Here is a 14,852-nt window from a genome sequence, read left to right on the forward strand (position 1 = left end):
AGAAAATACATTGTTCATCAAATGAATTGGTAAGATGAATCTGTAATTATATCTTAGCAGAGGAAAAGGTCATGACCTATGTATTATTCTTCAAATAAAGATGCATTAAAGTTAGATGAATATAATCTTATGGATAATGCATTCAGTGAACATCATGCAGTTTAGGATATGAATGTAGGACAGCAAGAGGAAGAAAGGCAGCCAATAATAGAAACATGATAGAGCATGAACACATAGAATTGTGAAACATGGAACTTCTGATAAGAAATATTAATTGCAGTGATCCTTTTGCATTGTAAATTTTTTGTATCTGATTATATACTTAAAATTATAGTTTTGAGAAAAATAGACATGCCATACAATGTAGTATTAGTGCAAAAGACGAGAACATCAGCAGCACTGGGAATTTATTATAATCAGTGAGATAAAATTTTTATAGGTATGTTATTAATTAGTGGGGTAGTACCATTACTGGATACTAGATTGTACTGGTATGAAAATAATACATATGCCAGTGGATGCATAAAGAATGCCATGCAACGCAATCATTTTTTAGATATTTTGAATTACATTTCTCTGACAATACCATCTGCAGATCTGAGGATCTCTTAATAAATGTAGAAAAATCATGAAAGAAGTTATTAGTACATTGAAGAATGCAGTAAAACCCGCTAACTTTGTTACTTTCCTCATTGCCAAGACAAAATACCTGACCCCCACAGCTCTAAGCAGGTAATACTTATTTTGGCTCACAGTTTTTAGAGGTTTCAGTCTATAGTCAACTGGCAGCAAGGCAGAATGACCTGGCAGAAGGGCATTGCAGAGGAAAAACAGTCCCTGCAGAGCAGGCAGGAGGCAGCAATCAGCAAACCCGCCTTCCTTCTGTTCCTTTACATTTCAGTCAGGCTACAAGCCTGTTGAATTGTGCCACCCACACCCAGGGTGGGGTTTCTGTTACCCACACCCAGAACTATGCTAAACGGGTTTTGTTATCACATACCCTAAAGTAGCATCGCACGCCCATGATCCAGCCACTTCCGGAAAATTTCATGTATGAGCACAAAAAGCTTTATGGGGGGCTCTACATACAAGCTATAACAACTGGAAGAACTGGGCGGGGGATATAGCTCAATGGCACAGCGCCTGCCTGGGAGGTGCAAGGTCCTGAGATTGATTCCCAGTATCAAAAAAAAAAAAAAAAAAAAAAAAAAAAAAAAAAAAAAAACCCTGAAAAATGTAGTGATAGACAAAAGTATGATTTTATGGGGAAGAAATCTGCATTTTTTGAATACATCAAAGCATAACTGCAGAAACATGGGATAAAATTATGTTTGCCTAAAAGGTTATACCTAAGATTTACATATCTATGCCAGAACAAGTGCAAATTCTTCAATGCCATGGACGTTCTTACGATGTTGTTTCAAAATTAATGAAAGTCCTATTATTTGAACACTGCACATTGTACACAGTTATTTTTCAAGTATAACCTTAGTATAAGAATTTTCACAAAAAGAAGCATATTTTTGCAGTACATTACAGCCAAATTGAAAATTTTTACCAGTACAAGAAAATACAAACCAAAAAGGAAGTGAAATAGTGAAATATAAAAATTTTTCTGGTGGACTGATAAAGGAACTGTTTTTAAATTTATGACTTGTAAAAATTGTACATGTACATCCATTGAAGAAAATCCTGGAAATGTAGAGACAGATCTTGTTTTTGATTACAATAATGCAAAGAAAGGTTGATTTAGCAGACCAGGTGTCATTATATTACAGTTCATGAAAGAAAACATTAAGATAGTATAAAAAGTTTTAATACAGCTAATCTATGGTAAGATGTTGTAAATGCATATTATATACACCAGCAATAAGGTACTCATAAGATTTTCATGTTAAAATTCAGAGAATTAATTATTGATAAACTATTAACATGTGAAGGAATGCCATGGGTGCAAATTACTTGAAAAAGACCCATTCTTCATAGAAGCTTATTCAGGATCAGCGAGAAATGCATGCAGGCAATGTAGAGAATGTTACTGAAAATTATCTGAAAAAATAGGTGATACTGTGGCAGCAACAAAAAAACACATTATGATGTTTTGAGCACTCCACAAAATCAACCACCTTTATGTTTAAAATATTTTTAAAAACTCATAACTATTAATACATTTCTTTTAATTTAATGGAATAAATTTAATTATTCTAATTATTTTTATTTGGTATGAATTCTATTAATTTCATATTTTGGTAGTAATTATTGAGATTCAAGAAACTAAATTCGGTCCATTTATAAACTCTTTGTTAATTCTATTAATTAAAAGACCAATAAAATTGATTAGACCCATTTGTAACACCAGTGGGACAAGCCATCCAATGGGACAGTCATAAATGTGCTATTGGTTGTTCAAGCCAGTAGGAATGTTTTTATCTAAATTTCTACTTGGAGCCTTTTGTAGTCTAGTTCTTTTCTATGCTGGTTATTCATGATTTTCATCATTTAGCTTAGCTCTTCTATCTTCTTTAGACTTGCTAATGATTTTGTTTAATTGATTTGTTACTTATACTGACCTTCCCAAATGCCTTATTGAACTGTTTTATTACCTCCTTTGATGCCATTTCAAATACAGTGGTACCTTAGTTCATGAACTTAATTCATTTCATGGTTCTGGAAAAGATGGCTATGTCTGTGTTTGTGTGGGAAAGATGCCTGCAGTTGTGTTCATCAGTTGATGCAGAGTTGACAAAGAAAACAAAATTTTGCCACTGGTTTTGTTTGCAAATCAAATTGTTTGCAAACATAAAGCATTTGTGAACCAAGATACCACTGTAACTTGGCTGTGATGCTTTTGATTTTTTCCTCTTTGATGCTCTGTGGATCAAATTTGGGGGTGTGAGGAGATTTGGGAAGTGTTTTATTCGTTTGCCTTCTCATACTTCTAGTTTTGTTTGTTTTGTTTTGAGGCTTTTGCACTTTTTTTGGCATAGATATGTAAGTCTCAGGTGTAACTTTTAGGCAAATATAATGGCTTTTCCCTCTGTCACAAGAATCAACCACCTCTATTTCCTTGAGATGGGAGGTTGCAGTGTGTTTGACCCAGTACCCAGTTCTCCAGGAGTGGGACAGGATATTGTTAGTGACACCTATTCAGTCTAGATACTGTCATCTCAAGATAACCAAATAACAGGAATATCTATGTCACCTTGGATATAATCATGAAACTGTCATTAATTATATCATTATATATAAGTTGAATACTGAGAAGCCTTAAGGATCAATAAAGTAATACCATTTTCTGTAGAAAATAATCTATAATTATGGTATAAACAGCAAGGCAAACTGAATATTGACATATTATTGACCTATGTTAAACATCTACTAAATGGAGCAACTTTACCTCTACTAACAATAGCACAGCATTCTACAGTAGTAGTGTAAAGTTAACTATTTATCTAGAGATTCATAAAGATTAGTAGTTGTACTAGTAAAGGTGTAGAGGTTGGGGAGCTGGAGTTAGAAAAAGCAAAATTTGAAAAAATTAATTGATGAGATATGAGAAGGAGAGAAAAGTAGATGGGGGCTCTATTAAGGATAAGGGAAAATTGATGGTGATGGAGAACATTTCCTAGAAAGAACAAAAAAGAAAAAGAAAAGATAAAAAGCAAACCTGGGGATAAAAAAAAGATAAGAAGGCAGTGAAAAATAGCTTGGTAGGGAAAAAGACAAAAGGCAAGCAGCTAAAAGAAGAGAAAAGAAAATGGCAGCCAAACCAGAAAAAGCTTGATGAAGGAAAGATACAAGTAATGCAAAACAGAAAAAAGTCAAAAACGTGTTAGTCAAAAATAGTCTGTTATTGAGAGTGGTTTCTTTCTATCATACGCAGTCTTGAGATCCAGGCAGTCATGATTTTCTACGCCTAGCTTTATGGAATATGTGTCTTTGAGGTGTTCTCTTTGCACTAGAGGCCCCTCTTTTGGTTCCCACCAAGGTATTTTTTTGTACTCATTGGTAATGGGGAACATGATCAGCCCTTTGTTCTCTGCTGGATGTAGGCTGTAAGGCAGGGGTTCAAGTTCAGATTAACTCCGCTGAAGTTAATGTCCTCAGTTGTGGGGTCTGGTTTTTTCCTTCTCTCTACAGGTGTTTTCCTGCTGTCAGATAAGGTTGGTTGGATTGTCTCTGCCTCTGCTGCCCTGTGCTGTGCTTCCTTGTGGTCAGGTCACTGCTTTTCTGGTACCAGTTTGTTCCAAGTTGGCAGTTAAACACATGGGTGAGGCATCACACCTCTGGCACAGGTCTGCTCTCTCATATGTGGGCTGGGCACTGCTCCTCTGGCACAGTTCTCTCTTATATGGGACCAGAGTGCCACTTTTCTGGCATGTGTCTGCTCTCTCACATTGGGACAGGGCCAAAATAATTTTCTTCTTTTTTATTGGTACTGAGAATCGAACTCAGGATCTTGTGTTTGCCAGGCAGGTGCTTGGACCACTGAGCTATATTCCCAGCCCCTAACTAATTTTCAGTAGCTGTACATTATTTCAATGAACTTAACACTATTCACTACATCTCTATTGCTACACATTAATTTTCCCTAATTTGTTTTGCTATTATACATAATATTGTGATAATCATGCTGCTACATGAATATTTGTGTATCTTTCTGATTATTTTCAATTATGTGAGCTCTTAGAAGTGATATTTGTAGAACAAAGGAACTGAATAATAGTTGAGACTTTTATGGATTTTCTTAAGCTGTGCTCTAGAAATGTTCTATTTTTGCATCTACTCATTACAAATGTTATAAAGGTACTTTTCTCCACATTTTTGCAAATTTCATAGATAAAAATGGTAAGTATTCTAATATTTTATCACTAGTGAATTTTGTCACTTTTACTTATATCTAGAAGTCAGTCATATTTTATGAATTTCTTGTGTATAATCTTTCTGCATTTTTATTATTGATTTTTAGAAGTGTTTATATAGTGAAGATATATTATTACATGATCTCTTTATTACATTTTCCCTAGTTATTTTCCTTTCTTTTTGATTCCTGGTACTTTATATACATTTTGATGTAGTTGAATCTATAACCTCTTATTATGGCTTTTTTTTTTTTTACTTTTATTCTTAGAATAAAGGTTTAAACCATTCTATCATCAGATATGCACCTAGAGTTACTTTTACTTTTAAAAAAATTCATTAAAATATTTAACTTCATAGTTTGTATAGAATTGAGTTGACATATTGCCAGAAAAATGTCTAAATTTCTTTTCAAATAGTGCACCAATTTTTCTAGTATTTTAAATAATTGATCCTTCTTTCACACTAAAATGACACCTTGTACATTGAATACTCATGTCAGTGTGTTTCTCTTTCTAGAATTGTTACACCCTTGCTCTGAACTATCTTTTCTGGCACAAATGTCCTTTGCAATGGTAATAAACATATTTATTTTTTTCAAATTTTATTTTTTCTTTGTGCATATTTGTATAGATAATGATAACAATCCTTGTGTGGGTTGGTAAGTGTGAATAGTGCATTGTAATTCCTTTTCATGCCCTTCCCCCACTCTCTTTTCTCTCCCCCTCCATCTTTTGGTCCCTCTCCCATGTGCAAAGTGTCTGTCTCCTTATTTCCTATTATCTTATTTTCCTCTGTATTTATAGTTTGGGTTTCTCGTAAGAGAAACCATGTAAAATTTAAGGTTGTGTGTCTGTTTGATTTTACCTAACATCGTGGTTGGAAAATGGCTCAAGTTTATCCTTTTTAATGGCAGAACAGTACTCCATTGTATATAAATACTTTTTTATCAATTCATTTGTTGATGGATGTGTAGGCCACTTCCAAGGTCTAGCTATTATGAATTGGCTGCTATAAGCATGGATATGGATGTATCACTGTAATAGGATGTCCTTAATTCTTTTGGTAATACACCTGGAAGGAGTCTAGGTGGGTCAAATCAAATTTCTAGTGTTAGTTTTTTGAAGAATACTGATTTTCATAGTGGTTATATCAGTTCACATTCCCACCAGCAATGTAGAGTGAGCAGTTCCTTTTCTTCTGCAGTCATACCAATACTTATTATGTGATTTCTTGATGATTGCCATTCGTAGTTTCTGGAGCAAGGTGGAATCTCAGTTTTGTTTCAATTTGTATTTCTTTGATGTTGAAAAGACCTTTTGAACATTTTTCATGTATTTATGGGGCATTTGTACATTTTCTGGGAAATGTCTGTTCTTTTCAGTTGGTCATTTTTGTTTAGGTCTTTTATTTTGGGGATCTATCTTTTTAATTTTTGTTTTATTGTATCAGTATATGCTTGCAGTACATGGCATTTACATTCATCTTGGAAGTAGGTGCATTTAAAATACTACAGCTGTTCCCTTTTTAAAATCTCCTTCCCTTCCCACCTATGCCCTCCCTCCTTCAGTCTCTAAATCATCTTGCCCCATATTTGTTTTGCTGTTATTATTATTTTTATCTCATGTTTATGACTTGTAATGGTTATGTTCATCATGAATATTTGACACCAGTACATGACATGTAAATCTTCTTTATTTTTTCTTTGTACTTTGCCTAACTCAAATGATAGATACCACATGGTATTTAAGATTCTGTGTTTGATCTCTTTCACTCAACATTATATTTGCACATGCATCCATTTTCCTACAAGTGTTCTGAATTCATTCTTGTTTATACTTAAGTAGTGATCCATTATGTATAGATACCACATTTTCTGAATCCATTCATGTGTTGATGAAATACAGGCTGCTTCCAGCATCTACCTATCATGATTTGTACTGCCATAAACATTTGTATGCATGTATCACTGTATTATGATATATTTAGTTCTTTTAAAAGATACCTGGAGGTGGAATAGCTGGGTCAAATGGAATTTATAATTTTATTACATTAAGAAATATCCATGCTGATTTTCATAATGGTTCTACTACTTTACATTCCCACCAACACTACAGGAGGGTTCTTTTTTCACAGCATCCATGCCAGCATTTGATTTTTATTCTTTGAATTCTTGATGATTGCTATTCAGTTCTTTGTATATTGTGTATATTAGTGCTCAGTCCAAAAATAGCTGACAAATTTTTCCCATTTGTAGATTGTCTTTTTCATTCTACTGGTTGTTTGCTTTGCTGTACAGAAGCTTTTTAATTTGATATAATCCCATTTGTTGATTCATGGTATTATTTCTTATGCCACTGGGACTCCATTCAAAAAGTCCTTTTCTATATTATATTCTCAAAAGGTATATGCATTTTATCATCTAGCATATTAAGTGTTTATGTTTTAACATTTATATATTTGATCCATTTTGATTTTTGTTTAGAACATTGTGAGCTATATTACCTACTTTCAATCTTGTGCATGTCGGTAACCAGTTTTCCAAGCATGAATTCTTAAGGAGGCTGTCTTTCCTCCAGTGTATATTTCTGGTCCCTTTCTCAAAAATTAGATGGCTGAATGTGCCTGGAGTTGTTTCTTCATACTCTATTCTGTTCTCCTGATCCACATATCTCTTCATATGGCAGCTCTGTCCTGTTTTTTCACTTTGGTTTTGTAATATAACGTGAATTCAGGGATTATGATGCCTCATGCTTTGATTTTGTTACCCAGGATTACTTTTGCCATTGTGGGTCCCTTCTGGTTCCATATGAATTTTAGGTTTGTTTTCACTAGTCCTGTGAGGAATGTTGTTGGTAATTTGGTAAATATTACATTAAACCTGTATATCAGTTTTAGAAGGATAGCCATCTTGACTGTACTTGTTCTGTGTATATATAAATAGTAAATGTCTCTTCCTTTTCTGATGTTATCATCAATCTCCCTTTCAAAGTAATCTAATTTTCATTATGGAGAAATTTTACTTTCTCAATTAGATTAATTACCTAATATTTTAATTTTGATGTTATTGTGAATGCTATTGTTTCCCAAATTCTTTCTCAATGATTTCATTGCTGGTATATCAGAACATTATTGAATTTGTGTGTTGATTTTGTATCCTGCTACATTTCTTAATTTACTTATTAATTCTAGGAGTCTTTTGGGGAAATTTTTTTGGGTTTTCTATGCAGAAAATCATGTCATTTGCAAATGAGGATAATTTTATATCTTCTTTTCCTAAACATTTCCCTTTTATTTATTTCTCTGGCCTGATTGATCTGACTAATGTTTAGCTCAACTAATATTTTATTAGTGTCTTCTGTAAGCATGTTGATCATTTTGCCTATTATGTTATTATCTGTTAGTTATATCTTCTCTGATCTTGATGAGCACCTTATTGACCTGCTTTTAAAATTTTTCTTCTGTTATCCTTTTAATAATTTGACTGTTTGGTTTTGATTTCTTACCCCTTCATGCCTCATGGATTAGAGGATTTGGGTGTTTTGGAGGCATTTTGTTGCTTTGTCTTCTTATGTTTGTATTTTTTTTTCTGCAGATGGTTGTAGGTTTATTATGCTGGAAGAGTTCTTGAGTAGTATGTAGACTTCTTCGGTTAGTGTCTGCTTTTTATTGGTGCACTCTGGGGATGGCTATGTATAGGCTTTTGCCCCCGACTGTGGCAATCATGAAAGCTAAGTATGTCCTTGCTCATGTCTGTACCTTGGGAAAACAATCAGACTATTAATCTTTGTAGTATGTACATTACAAGGTGGGGGTTCAAGCAGACTGCTGGACTTAATACCGACACTTTCAGATAGAGCTGCCCCTGAAAACCATACTAACTGGGCCTGGTTTCTTACTGCAGAGGGCAGGGCCTATGACCTTTCATATCTCAGCGTTTATTTCTCAGGGAGTCTTTGTCTAGCCAAAAGTTCTTAGCTGTCTCCTGTGCTGTCTCTCACCCAGTCACTGTGGGAAGATAACACTAGAAACCCTGAAGTGAAGTTGTTCTGTGGCTTAGTCTTAATCAGTTGATCTCTTTCCCAAATGGCAACTCATTAAATGCTCTCTGGCAATATGCTGGCTGCTGCACTGGGTATCTTCTTCAACGCTCATCTGCCATGAAAGAGTCATTTTCATGAAAGAGTCACTTTCACTCTATGCTGCTTTTGTAGTTTACACTAGCTGTAGGCTCTTTTTGGAGCTTTCATGTCTGATCAGGTTCATAATTTTTCACTGGAGCTGCTAACCCTTCATTATTACTTGTCTTCCCAGGTGTTTGCCTTGTCCATGAACAGGTTGATTGCTTTATAGATTCCTCTCCTGCGCTATGCTGATGGAAGGAAAACACAGAACTGGCTGGGCATCAGCTAATGTCTGGGGCTAAGAGCAGAATCCACAGATGGGAAATTGGTCAGGGATCAACACACAAAGTGTATGGCTGTGTGGTTCACCTGCAGAGCACATGCTTGTAGTCTCTTTATGGGATATGCAGCTGCATTGTCTGCCTATGTATCATGTGTCTGCGTCTTGTAATACACATCATAGCAAGAATTCATGACACATTCAAAGCATAGTCACCCAAGGCCTGAAGTTTCTCAAAAACGGAATGAATAAAAACTCAAACAAGAGGAGGTAATTTGAATGAGAAGCCCACCAGATGAGTTCTAAAATCAGGAGTGTTTAGATAAGGAAACAGGGCTGCCTCTAAATCCTGACACTGGTTATAGCCCAGGTCTATTGGTTGGTGTCACCCATACATAGGGAGGGCCTTTCTGTTATCCACATCCAGAACAACACCAAATCAATCAGTGGTCTAGTTAGTCCAGTTACCACACATCCATTATCTACTTATGTACACTCATGATCCAACCAACTTCCTAAAGCCCCACCTGTGAGTACAAGAGGGAACATGCCATCTTGGGAAAAGATTTAACTCCTTGAGGGAAGGGGCCCAATGCAGAACCAGCTGTTGCTCTGTGATTAGCACAGAGCATAGCAACTACTGCCCAGTGGCCACCTATGCTAATTCTCTTCCTATTGGTAGATGGAGACTAACATGTAAGATATTTGCAAGAGACGACATCCTCAATCAGGGCACTAAGGAAAGCATGGAAAGTCCTTAAGGAAAGCATTGAAGAGAGTATCACTAAGAGAGTAGTGACTGAATTAGTACCAGCAAGCCCTAGGGATAGGGTCAAACAAGGGCACAGTTCTGGTTAGCTTCCTAGGACTGAGGGATCTGCGAGACAGCAAGAGTTGCAGAAATGCACAGTGTCTGTAATTGATGTGGTTTGGGGATGGAGAAAAGACACTGGAGAAGTACTGGTGTAGGCACTCTCCCACAGGCCCTCAAAAGCCTCTGAGCTCTGTGCCCATGTGGATTTTCTGCTGCCTGTCCTCCAAATGCCATTAAACTCAGTGCCCGTGAAGAATCCATCCTCAAACCCACCAAAATTTGCTGAGCTCTGTTCCTGTATGAACTTCCTCCAATTGAATCGCAAACATACTGAATTCCAAAGAGGAGCTCCCTCTTACAGAGAGCCCTAAACACCACTAAATTTATGGGCTAAATAGCAACTCTTTCTGAGGTGTGGACAGAGAATTTGGCACAGGCAGAAAGTTTTGAAGGACACCCTCATCTGAGGGATAGTGTAGGAAGAGTAGCTTCTGGGATTTCACTATTATGGATAGCCCTGCTATAAACATGAATATGCACATATCACTGTAGTATTATGGCTTTAACTTCTTTGGGAAGATACTTAGAAGGGAATACATGGGTTTAATGAAATTTCTATTTTGGTTTTTTGAGGACTATTCATGCTGTTTTCCACCTGGTTGTACGAGCTTACATTCCCAACAACAATGTAGAAGTGTTTCCTTCTTCCCATAGCCTTGTCCGAGTTTGTTATTATTTGATTTCTTGATAGTCATTTTTTCTGGAGTAAAATGGAATTTCACTATTGTTTTAGTTTGTATTTCTCTGATAGCTAGTGATGTTAAACATTTTTTCATGTTTTTATTGGCCATTTGTACCTCTTGCCTTTTGAAAAAAGGAACAGGGCTGTTGTGTGCTAGTAAGAGTGTAGAATTCTGAGCTATTACTTCTAGTACACTAGGATCTCCCGTGCCAAAGATTTTTCTTTATTGTTAACTACATTAGCTATTGAGCTTCATCATCATTGAGTTCTAATATTCCTGTAACTTCTGGAAAGTTTTATTTAATTTCCTCCTCCTTTTCTTTTTACTTACTTCTCCTCATACCCTCTCAAATTACTCTCTTATCCCCCTTCCTTTGCATTATGCAAATACTATCAAGACAACATATTTTTATCGATTTTTGTTTTTAAATTTTCCTTTCATTTTCTCTTTCATTTGTTACTACTTTTACTAAGAGGTAGGTGGTAGGCAGTGAACTAGTAAGACTGCAGAACTAAGAGTTATTGCTTTAATCTCTAGAGTTCCTTACCTCGGTGTTATGCCTTATACCTAGATGTCTCCCCAAAGCCTCATGTGCTCACAGGTGAGGCTTTAAGGAGGTGGTTGGATTATGAGTGTATGTAAATAGATAGTGGATGTGTGATAACTGCGTTAGATCATTGATTGTTTTAGTATAGCTCTGGGTGTGGATAATGACAAGGCACCCCCTGGGTGTGGGTGGCACCAACCAATAGGCTTGTAGCCTGAATGGAATAAAAGGGGAAAGGAAAGCTCATTGCTTTACCAAGTGCATGCCACGTTTTGGAGCCAGCCAAATATAGACTGAAACCTCTACAAACTGTGAGCTAAAATTAACCTTTCCTCCTTTAATTTGTGGTTGTCAGGTATTTTATCTTAGCAAGGAGAAAGTAAATAAGACATTAGACATAGTAGTTTCTCTCACGCAAAAGGCTGTTTCAGAATTAGTTGTCTGGTTTCTTCATAAATCAGACTCAATATCCCTCTACTGTCTTTCTTGCTTTATTTAAACTCTTTCCCACACTTTCCTTATTTTCTCTCTCACATCCTCTGAAATGTCCCTTCCTCTTCCCTTTTTTGCATGACACAAATACCGTCAGCACAATGTATCTTCTAAAGTTGTTTTTACTTTTATATTTAGTTATCTATTTTCCCTTTTTCATTTATTAGTTTTGATATTTCCTTTCTCCCTGTCTGAGAGTGTGTATTTTATGTATTTGTATATGTTAAATTGATAAAGAACATTAGTTATAGTTTATTTTATGTTGTATCTTTTATGGACATGTCAGTATAGCCCTGAGCAAAAATTGTGTATGGAGAATTCAAATGCAAGCTTTCTATCAACACAGTAATTGCTTCTAAGAGCTTGTTATCGCTTCCCTCAATCTCCGATTATATTTTCCACTGTTTCTTTCCTTTTCTGACCCTGGAAAATCACCTCTTAAACCTCCTTCCACCTGCCTTCCATTCCAGATATAAAAATAATATCAACAAACTCCTATCTCTTTTCTTTCCTTCATTTGATGTTATCTATTTTTTCTCCTTTCCTTCTTTATGAACTATTTTTTCTTTTTCTTTTTCACTTTTCTTTCCCTAATTCTCTTTATTCCAGCCTATTTGTCATCAGCACTATTTTATTATCTTCCAGAGTTGTTGAAAACTTTAAGAATTTTTAAAATTAAGGTTTAAATTACATGATTGATACATGGTTGGTTCTGCAGATCCTGATTAGTTGTTTTCTCCTTACAACATGGTGAATGGAACTAATCTTAATACACTGAGTGAGAATCCTAATACATTACTTTTATACCAACACCAGATAAGAACTCAATACAAAAAGAAAAAATACAGACCAATAACCTGAGTAAAAACAGACTAAAAATCCTCAACAAGATACTTGAAATGAGAGTGCAGTAAATCATTAGAAAGATCATAAAACATGACCAGATTAACTTCATGCTAGGGATGCAAGGTTGGTTCAATATATGCAAATCAAATGTAACATACCACATAAACAGAAGAAAGGGTAAAAGTTACACAGTTATCTCAATAGATGCAGAAAAAGCTTTGGACAAAATCCAACTTCCATTCATAATAAAAAAATACCCTGACAAAAATAGCTATACAAGGACCTTCAAAGTGATAAAAAAATTTATGACCAATCCTTGGCAAACATCATATTAAGTGGGGCAAACATGCGAGCATTCCCTCTAAAATTAAGAATAAGACAATGGTATCCACTCTCAGCACTATAACTGAATATGGTATTTGAAACTTTAGCCAAAGCAATCAGCAAGAAATAAATAAAAGAGATAAATAGGAAAGGAAGATGTCAAATTATCCTTATTTGCAGGTAAAGTGATTCTTTACATAGAAGACTCTAAAACTCCACCAGAAGATCTTTGGAATTCATAAAGGAATCTGGCAAAATGACAAGATGCAAAAGCAACACACAAAAGTCTATAGTGTTCCTTATATACTCACAATGACCCAGAGAGAAAGAAATTAGGAAACCAGTCCCACGCACAGTACTTTCAAAAAGTTAAATAAATACCCTAGAAATTAATCTAATCAGGAAAACAAAAGATCTCTATAATCAAAAATATAGTATTGTGAAAAAAATTCAAGAGGATCTTAGAAAATGGAAAGCCATCCCCTATCCCTGGATAGGCAGAAGCAATATAGTCAAAATAGTCATATTCCCCAAACTGAAATAATATAATTCCTATCAAAATACCAATAGAATTATTCACAGCACTAGAAAAAACTATCCTAAAATTTATATGGATGAAGAAGAGACCCAGAATAGCCAAAGCAATCTTGACCAAAGGGGGAGAAAAAAAAAGGCAAGGCAAGAGGCATTACAATTCTGAATTTTAACCTATACTCTAAAGCTGCGGTAATAAAAACAGTATGTTTATGGCATAAAAAGAGACATGTTGACAGATAGAATAAAATTGTGGATGCAGAAGCAACCTTATGCACTTTCTGTCATCCATTTTTTGACAAGAAGACTGAAAAATGTACACTGGAGAGCAGACAGCCTTTTTAGCAAATGTGAAAGCTGGTTATGCAGAGGAATGAGCACCCATATCTCTCACTTTGTACTAAAATAAAATAAAAATGGTTTGAAGACATAAATGCCAAAACAGAAACACTAAATCTGTTGGTAGATATAGTAGGTAATTCTTTTAAAGACATAGGCAACGACTTTCTGAAAGGTACCCCAGTTGAACAAGGAACAATACCGATAATCAATAAATGTGATTATATCAAATCAAAGAGCTTCTGTCCAGGAGAGGAAACAAACAACAAAGTGAAGAGACCACCTACAGAATGGGAAAAAGGTTTTACTTGCTAGTCTTTGGACAGAGGACTAATATCTTGAGTACTTAAAGAAAAAATAGAAATAGCAAAATCAAAAGAAGAAAAGAAGTTGGACTTTCCAAAATAAAAGACCCAGTCAAGTAATGGACAATTAAAATAAATAGACACTTCTCATGAGCAAAAGTGCAAATAGTAAGTACAGTTACAAATTCCCTATGATGAATGTGATCATTGTGTATATTTAAATTATACCAATAAAATTAATTTAAAAATAAGTACATGAAAAATGTTTAAGATGCTTGGTTATTAGAGAAATGTAAAGCAAAAAAGTACTGAGATTTCACCTTAGTCCAGTAAGAATGGCTGTCATCAAGGAATGAAAAATAGCAAATGCTATGATATTGAGGGGGAAAAGGTATACTTCTACACTGTTGGTGATAATGGAAACTAGTACAACTACTGTGGAAAAAAATCATACTATACAGATAACTCAAAAATAGCAATTCCATTTGAACCGGCTATACCTTTTCTGGCTGTCTTCCTGGAACAGTTAAATTCATCATATTACAGTGATATTTTGTTATTTAAAGCAGAATATCTCACAATAACTAAATTATCAAGTCAGCCTATATGCTCATCAACAGGTGAATGGATTGCAAATACAGTCA

This window comes from Chinchilla lanigera, unplaced genomic scaffold (assembly GCF_000276665.1).
Source record: "Chinchilla lanigera isolate Chin_1 unplaced genomic scaffold, ChiLan1.0 scaffold00147, whole genome shotgun sequence".
NCBI lineage: Eukaryota > Metazoa > Chordata > Mammalia > Rodentia > Chinchillidae > Chinchilla > Chinchilla lanigera.